General features: G+C 44.9%; 1 long non-coding RNA gene across 1 annotated transcript in view; it reads left to right on the forward strand.

Moving 5' to 3' along the window:
• Positions 1–5871, forward strand: part of LOC143125908 (uncharacterized) — a 24286-nt gene extending 18415 nt beyond the window's left edge. The window contains exons 3-4 of the long non-coding RNA XR_012987336.1: positions 4262–4344; positions 5561–5871. This is a non-coding gene — a long non-coding RNA (uncharacterized LOC143125908). The remainder of the gene's footprint in view (positions 1–4261; positions 4345–5560) is intronic.
• The last annotated feature ends 2121 nt before the right edge of the window (positions 5872–7992 follow it).

Below are 7992 nucleotides of genomic sequence, written 5' to 3' on the forward strand. Positions count from 1 at the left end.
CTCCAGCGGAGGCCCTGCCTGGCAGCTTTATGGCTGGGGATGAGCGCCTTTTGTCAGGGAGGCAGCCCGAGAGTGCTACCGCTGCCGCTAGCCTAGAGCTAGCAGCAACGAGCAGCCTGATTTAAAGGCCTGATATGTCCCACAGCTGGGGCCAGACACAAAGTACCCAGAGAGGAGGAGAGAGGGAGAGAGAGGGAGAGAGAGAGGGAGAGAGAGAGAGAGAAAAAAAAGAGTATGCAAATGCACCACAACATATGAAAATACTTTTTTGCTTAATTTGTGGAGCGTGTTCATGATTGCCCACTCAACATAATCAACACACACACCAAAGGAAAAAAATCTTCTCATTGAGCTGAACCTGTGGCAGACATTTCCCGCCATTAGGAAAGTGGATACGAGATAAAGATGGAATCATATTTGGGGGTGGGGTGAGTCAGGCTGCCTTGTATTTGATTATATCTATTTTTCCTCGCATCTGTGTCATTTTTATGAGCCTGGCCCGGTACTGGAGTGACACCAGCCCTCTGTCTGTCTCTGTCTGCCCCCCCCCCCCCCACTCTGATGCCATCTTCATCATGAGCCCTGGCTTTATTGCCTTTAATGACTCCCTCTTTCCCTTCATTAATTCTTTATCGATTTCTCTGGACGTCTGCTGAATTAATTTTCAATTACGGAGGATTTTAAAAAACGCAATACAAATGTGTGTGTCCGTGTACATTTGCGAGTGTTTGTAAGTATGCGATTATTGTTTTTTTTTGGGGGGGGATAAAATCTTCTCCCCTACAACATTCAGATATGCTCTGTTTTCAGGTGAAATGGATTTCTTTTTTATTCTTATTTTGTACACTCTCAGGTGTATGCGAGCATGCACACACACACACACACACACACACACACACACACACACATACATACAGACATGCACATGGAGGGAGGCGCTGGGGAGGGTGTGAATCTGACAGAATGAAATTGTACTAAAGGTCAGTGTGAGCTAATGGCTGGGGTATCTTACATGAAATAAGTCCAGACACTTTCGACAGGTCTCTCAATGTCACAGAGCAGCCTTTAGCTGCAGCCCCTGACGTGACTGGAAAGCAACGCAAGAGAGCTGGGGTGGAGATGGTGTGTGTGTGTGTGTGTATGTGTGTGTGGTGGGGGGGTGTGGGGTGATGTGGATTGGCGTGGCACTGGACAGGCATCTAATTTACACACCCTTCAAAACAGCACAAACATCTCTGGCGAGTGTGCATCACACATCACACACACACACACACACACACACACACACACATGCGTGGTAGCCATGCCAGGCCTCCCTCAAAGCAGCCAAAACTCATCTGCTACAGGTACACACACACACACACACACACACACACACACACACACATACACACACACACACACACACACACACACACAAACTCACAGTTCTGTGCACTCAGGAATAGATTGCCAATATGTCATATGAAAAGGCTGTTAATTAGAGTAATTACTCACTTTGAGTTCCATGGCAGATATTGAGTGTCTTTTTTTAAAAGTACTACAGTTTGGATTAGAACGCCGACTACTGAAACAAATGTGTTGTAACTGAAAAACTGCACTTGTTGAACAAAAAACACTATATAAAAAGTATTAAAAGCACCATACACCCAAAAAGCCAAAACACCCCCCCCCCCAGCTGATTGCCCATTTTGATGTGTATAGTTGTTAGTATGCTGTTAGTATATTTTTAAAATGTACCTCAGGTTTTTACCATTTAAAGCACATTTGTTTTTATACTTACTGCGAATGTGTATTTGTTTCTGCATCTCTCTCTCTCTCTGTGTGTGTGTGTGTGTGTGTGTGTGTGTGTGTGTGTGTGTGTGTGCATAGTCAGCCAGTGTTTGTGTGTGTCCTGACCCCGGCCTCTCCGCGCTCATCCCCATGTGAGCGTGTGTGTGAAATACAGCGCTCTAATTGTCAGGTCTGGCCCCCACATTCCTTACTCGGACGCCCGCCCCAGCTCGCTGTCACTTTAACAACCTGAAGTTATCACCCGAATAGAGATTTCAGGTTCAAAGTGCCTCTAAGAGTATATAGATACATTTTCCATCAATAAATTCACCTTCCATCCGGCCCCCTTAAGCCAAATAACCCCACTGGTCTGATTGATGTTTTTACCGCAAAATTATACCATGTCTGTCGCCGCAGAGAGAAAGAGAGAGAGAGAGGGAGAGAGAGAGAGAGAAAGCTAGAGAAAGGGAAAGGGAGAAGAGAGGGAGAAACTGTCTCCATTCCAAAATTAGCCAACCATCAACATAAAACAGGATAAGTCCAACATGGTGTCATTTCACTGGAGTATTGATTCTTGCAGACGCGGTGGATCCTGAGCGGATTTCCCATAAAAGCAGTAGCCAGAGTGTCTTCTCTGGGAGACAGTAGAGGAAAGCACATAAAGATGACAATAATATACAAGTCTGGAGTCCCTCAGACCCCCAAACACAGTCGGCCAGCCGTTAACCTTTACTTAACCGAGTTGCCTCGTAAAGATGCACCAGATTCTGTTTCTCTCGGCCTAAAGGACAAGCTGCGTTCATAAAAATCAATCATTGCTTCTCTGGAGGAAAAACACTGATCAGACTTCATGTAATGATAATGTGTGTCTATGTTGCTTAATTTCTGGCCGCTGACTAATTTTCAGAAATGACAGTGGTAATGTCATGAATATACATTTAGATAATGATCAGAGCCCCCACACACTAGTTCAGATTTCTTTTATCACAGCCTCTTGACAACTTAACATGACTGGTCTTTAAAAAAAGATTGATAGCATTTTTTTTAATTCATTTTCCAATACTAAAAAGGACAAACATGTTCCTTAACATTGGAACACGTAAAACAAGTAATCAAATATTTTGTGTAAGATAACCCGCAAGCATTGACACACCATTGACAAAAGGAGGAAGAGCAACAGCCACTTTTTTGGGACTTGTCAAATTACAGTTGAGCCACACAATGGGATCAGAAAATCCAACAGAATATATTTTATCCAGGCCTCTCGGCGTTATTGTTCTCCTCGACAATGCTCAGGCAAATGTCGGGCCAACCAATGGGATGTAGCGTAAGTGTTTCAGTATGACAAAGCAGGATAAAAAAGATTGTTTAACCAGCCAATCGGATGCCACGTAAGTGCTTCAGCATGCCTGTGAAGTGAGGGCTTGTTTAACCAGCTCCAGTCGCAGAGCCCTAATGAAAGCCAGACAGAGAGAGGGTTTGGATTGATTTCCAACATCTTGATTTAATATCCTGAATTAATTATTTTAACTTGAATAATATATAAAGGAAAATAAATGTAGAACACTCTGGGGAACAAGAGAGGGCTTCACTGCTGCCGAGTTATCTCATGGTCAATCTCACCCACAGACTGGTTTCAGCTGTGTGTGCGTTTGGGTACGTATACATGTGTGGGAGTTTGCCAAAGCGCCTATGCACGTAATTGTGTGTGTATGCATCTCTCTCTTTCTCTCTAACCCCCCACTCCTCTGCTCTGTGTGTGTGTGTGTGTGTGTGTGTGTGTGTGTGTGTGTGTGTGTGTGCGTGTGTGTGTGTGTGTTTTCTCCATGTGTGTGTGTGTGTGTGTTGACATCATTGTGATCTAGGCAGAATACTAAATGCATATACATTCAGTATTAAATATGTTGTGTGTGTAGACAGACAGCTGTTGTTAGAAGAAGCTCTTCATGTTTTTAGACATTCTCTTTGGTACTGGAGTGGAGGCAAGATGACAAAACCAAGGGGGTAGTTTGCCCAGGGCTACAGAGGAGGGATGGAGCTTTAAACACACTACTGCTGTTTCATTGGTGAGAGAACAATTTGCTACAGAAGTGGATGAAACCGTACACTGAAGAGTGCAAAGTCAAAAGAGGAAAACACAAATACAAAGCCCATTTTCTTCATTTCCCAGAAGGCCATGCATCTGGCCTAGGAATAATACGGCTCCTTGGAGACACGGATATCAATCAGATCGCCTGAAAGGCAGAAGCGAAGGCATTCTCTGATTATTCTGACAAATAGTGAAGCAAAAAAAGCTCGCTGGAAAATATCTAATATTCACCACCTGCATTGTTTCCAGGAGCAGTTATTGGCACACAGGCGTCCCTTTCGATTACATTTATTGATAACTTATTCACGTTTTACCACACACAAAAGTATCGGGGAGAATCATCAGTTCATAACACATTTTCTCTTCTACATTTGTTCTCCTTTCTCTCTCATTCTGCAGTGAAATGAGAGGAAGCATTAACTACCCTTACAGCTTCCCCTGTGTGCTGGGCTCCTCCGTCTCTGCGTGCCACTGTACGATTGGTAGGTAGCTAGGTGCCCCCCTCCCCGCACACACACACACACACACACACACACACACACACACACACCCTGCACGCCCCCACACACTCTCACTCTCACCGCTAACTCCACCCCCACCACCGCCGCACCCCCACTCACTTCTGACACTCGGATTATCATAAAAGAAGGCTACTGTCAGCGCGCCTGTGATTTACTGACAGCTTGAGCCAATCAATCTCAAAGTTCCGATTAAAAGTACAAGAGTGGAGCTTCATCCCCTCTCTCCCTCCCTCTCTCTCTCCATCTCCCTCTCTTTCTTCCCCCACCCTTTTTTATTTTAATCTAAGCGAAAATAAAGGGAGGCCTTTAAATTTCATAGCTTCCAGAAAACTCTGGCAAGTATTCATTGTGCTCTACTTTTCCCTTTCAACCTCTCGGCAGGAGGCAGCGCTCATGACATCTTTATATACGATGTTCTCGTTTCAAAATGCCATCGAAGCTTCAGATGAGCGCGGCACTGTGATCTCGGAATACAAAAAAACACTGGCATCAGATTTTTCTTATTGACACACGCTCTGCAGTGGAGTACGCCTGAAAGAGCCAAAGGGCGTAGCATCTCACAGTCAAAGCACTGCTTTCCACTTCCCTCCTTTCCTCTGCACACTGCCAAGGCCTAATTAGGATGGGCTGCCTCTTTTTATTCATTAAATAATGCTCAATGACTATCGGGTGGTGGTATTTCTTTTCTATTTTTTTATCCTCCTCTCCCCCTTCTTTTATTCCACCTATTTTATGGAGGAGTGCAACAGTGTTACTGGGACAGGGAGAACACTTAATCACCCAGACAAACACACCATTATCTGCGGGATTCATCAGGCTGCAGCCTGCATTAGATATGGTAAACCACTCTCATTACCCTGAAACAGATGCAGCCCAAACACACAGTAGGGATCACAGGTCAGTGAGTAGTGAGGGCTACACTAGCCATTTTAGGAACTTTCACAAGATAAACTCAAAATGGCCTCTCTTTCAAATTATTCAGAGTGACCCCCCACCCACCCCACCCCACTCCCCATACTCATATCGCTGTGTTGTCAGATTGAAGTGACTAAGATTGCCGCCGCAGCCAGGCGGAGTGGCAAGTGCCGTCACGCGTTGGCTAACATTGTGCCGGAGCGATTTGAATGTTTCTGGGGAGGAGATCACAGAGTCATTAACCATTTTCTGTCTTTCTCAGCAGTTAGTGGCCGCGTCGCCGGGCTGCCAGGGCCCCCATGCCGTAATGTATTGTGCTGCAAACAAGAAGGATGGCCGGATCCCTGCCTCCGGGTGCCGAGGGAGCCTGCGGTGATGCCGGCGCGCAGGTATATGGATGGCCTGGGGAGGTCTCCATCATTCATAAAACATGCCGTCGCGCCAGGGCCGAATTGATCTTGCAAAAGAAGCAGGGTGGCACGGCGACCACTTCATTAGTCTTCGCGCACCAACAAATCACTGCGGCGCTAGCCTCCGAGGGACCTGCCGCCGCCACCACCGCCACACAGCCCACCGCAGTCACCTTAGCCCCATGCCCCCGGGGAAGGGAAAGAAAAGAGAAGGAGGGGAAGAAAGAGGGGAAAGGGGAAGATAGGGGAGGGAGAGGGAGGCCCCGGGTCCAGCAGTGGTCTCCAAACACAACAGCGACATTAGCGAAAGTGTGTTATGGGGACACTGAGCAGGAGACTACAGAGGGAGGAGGGAGGGGGGGGCAGGTTCAGGTGGTCTGGGTGGGACTGAGGGAGAGTAATGTTGACACGGCAACAGCAGAGAGGAGAAAATAAAGAAAAAAGCTTGTGAAATGCACACAAATCTCAACCATGGTAATTGATAGCCAGTGGTCATTCCGAGCATATGGGACTGAAATCAAGTGCTCTCACCATAAAACAATGTCAAATATTGATGATATTTCTGTTCCCGGGCTGCTGAATGAATTGCTCCGTTCACTGACTATTTTTGATGAATGATTTTTATTGCCGTTTTTGTTGTTGTTGCCGTGGCTTCAGAAGTCTGAGGCCTTGCTACTTCTGCAAATGTATCCAGGTAACCAAGGAGCCCCACAGACCTGGAGCCTTGAGTTCAGGGCTACAAATCATCCCTGTTTACTGATGCACACGCTTGGAAATGGCCTGTGATAATCACATTTTCCAGGAAGATTAGAATATTATTTTTGCATTGTTTGCTTTTTTATCTTACATGTGTACAAACAAATAACATTTTATACATATTTCTGGAAGTATTCCTGACATTTTTGTACAACTAGAACAATAATAAAATTTAAAATGAAATGCCAATCTGATGGGTCTCATACTAATTAAACATAATGAGCATAGGTTATGAACAATATTTAATTATTCTTATTTAATTATTCAGTGACTTCTGTATTTGTTAATTTGCCACTCACATACTGTATATGGACTGTTTTGAAATTGTATTTGTAGTGAGGAGTTGTGGGAGGTTATGCTGGTTTGTATATGCTGTGATATAAACCCATTATGAATACTGACATTGACAACATACCTCAACCTGATTGTCACATTACCATCATTTCATGCCATGCATATTTGAATACCATTTCACACAGAGAAAATAAATATTTTATTATTATCACAGAAAGAAACTCAAATGGTATCCAGTGTATGATAAATAATTACTATTTTTTTGGCAAAGTGAATAAACTGAACATCCCACAGTTTCTTCTAAACATTGCACAAGTAGGTTCCAAAGTGCTATTAGAATCTTAAGGCACAGTGGTGCATACATACACAGCCTTATTTAGCTGAGCAACCTGACCTTATCCAGAATTGCAGACATCATAAAAAGCACTTACCCAAGGCGAATTATATTCAACCAGTGGAAATGCTTATGGATATTGTTTACAGTGTTGAGAGTGACAATGAAGAGCTATGATATTGCATCTGACGAGTGAGGCCATAAATGTGACACAGAAAGAAATCATAGGATTCTAAATGTCAAAGTGCTCCCATTCCATGACTTATACATTTGAAAAGAAAATTGAATGTCTTTCTCTTTCGCACTCTCTCTTGCTCACTCCATCTCTCTCATTCTCCCCTATCTTTGTCTGTCTATCTCTCCGTGTCTCTCCAAAACAAACGGTTCTCACATTGTGTTGTCTCTTTAAAGTTGCATGGCTGCCCCCCGCCCCGGACCCCTCCCTCCCCCACTCATCCACAGTCTGTTCCCTCAACTGTCATCCGCAGAGGCCTAAAAGCCTGTCTCACGCTCTGTTCTACATCACAAATGGTTTGTGTGTTTGTCAGTTTGGGCCCACCAAGAAAAAAAAGAGAAAAAAATGGAGTTAAACTGATGCAGTGTGTGTGTGTGTGTGTGTGTGTGTGTGTGTGTGTGTGTGACACATGTGGTTGGAGTAGAGGGATGAGCATAGAGTGATAAGACTAGTGTGGGGGGGGGGACTTCAGGTGGTGTAAGTGTCAGAGGTGTGGATTGGCCAGGGGTGACCCAGTCAACCATGGGCACACAAACATAAACATGTCCACCCCCACTCTCACCCACCCCCCTTTCAACCCCCCACCACCCTCTCCCCTCCTCCTCCCAAACTCCCGTCCAACTTTTGCGATGCGACAAATGCATCTGAAGATTGGCATCAATAAT

Source organism: Alosa pseudoharengus, unplaced genomic scaffold (genome assembly GCF_046254945.1).
Source record: "Alosa pseudoharengus isolate Yale_2024_CS ecotype anadromous, Long Island Sound unplaced genomic scaffold, YU_APseudo_1.1 YU_APseudo_1.1_scf_16, whole genome shotgun sequence".
Taxonomy (NCBI): Eukaryota; Metazoa; Chordata; class Actinopteri; order Clupeiformes; family Clupeidae; genus Alosa; species Alosa pseudoharengus.